This window comes from Asparagus officinalis, chromosome 6 (genome assembly GCF_001876935.1).
Source record: "Asparagus officinalis chromosome 6, Aspof.V1, whole genome shotgun sequence".
NCBI lineage: Eukaryota > Viridiplantae > Streptophyta > Magnoliopsida > Asparagales > Asparagaceae > Asparagus > Asparagus officinalis.
Genome location: NC_033799.1, coordinates 2,260,154 through 2,261,244, shown reverse-complemented (window position 1 = coordinate 2,261,244; position 1,091 = coordinate 2,260,154).

Below are 1,091 nucleotides of genomic sequence, written 5' to 3'. Positions count from 1 at the left end.
TAATAGTTTTAGCGTTGGTAATTAGTAACATGCCCGCACCCATCATCATGGCCATCATCATCAACTTTCTCCTCATGGGCGCTCATCTCTTTCGCCAAAACCTCATCAAAATCAATCTTTTTACTCTTCAACCCCCTCTTCTACTTGCTGTTGGCCTCCTTCGATTCAAGGGTCTCTTCAAAGGCATCGAGGATGAGGTGGATGACATGGCGGTTGGGTGAGGCATCCCAACGAGCCCAGAAGCTCTTGTACCATCCAAAGCAGGAGCAGCCAAGGTTAAGGGGGCATGGTTGTAATTACTATCAATCTTGTCCTTCTTCTTCTTATTATTGTTCTTGGGTTGGGCGAGTCCTCCCGCACGCTCCCACGCTCCCACGAATAGGTCCTCCCACGCTCCCACTCTCCCATGAACAGGTCCTCCCGCACGCTCCCACGCTCCCATGAAACCCAGCTCACAGAGAATCATGAAGCAGTAAAACCTCAGTCGCTTGTTCCCGTCGGCTATGCAGCGCTCGTCGCCGGAGTTTCGCTCGGCCCTCGAGCGGACGATCTCTTTGTACTCCTCGAACCGTGCCGGGGTTTTCTCCGCGTTGTGGATCTTAAGGATGCTGTGGATGGCCGGAGCGACGATGGCAGAGAAGGTGAGGATGGCAGGAGGAGGGCGGCGGCGGCGGGTGGAGAGGTGGGGGAGGGAGGAGGGAGAGCAGAGGGATTGCAGGGTTAGAGAGAGAGAGAATGGGTATTATAGTCTTTCCCTGTGTGAAATTCATTGGGCTTTGTGTTTTGGGGGCTCAGAGAACAAAAAATTTACTTTTGGGGGCAAAGCACCCGTTGAAAAAGTCTTGGGGGTGTGAAGCTTGTTTTCATTCGTTTTGGGGGCTGGAAGCATTTTTCCCAAAGAAAAAAGATAAAACTTGCTATAGAGATACATACATATCCTCATCACATGCTACGGTAACTAATTATTCCAAAGCCAATAATACATCCCAGAGCTCGGAGGCAAAAAAACATCACATCTCCAAAAGGACGGTACTAAGAATATCAATCTGAATCCTTTACACCAGGCTTTATGGTTTCAAGCTTACATAACG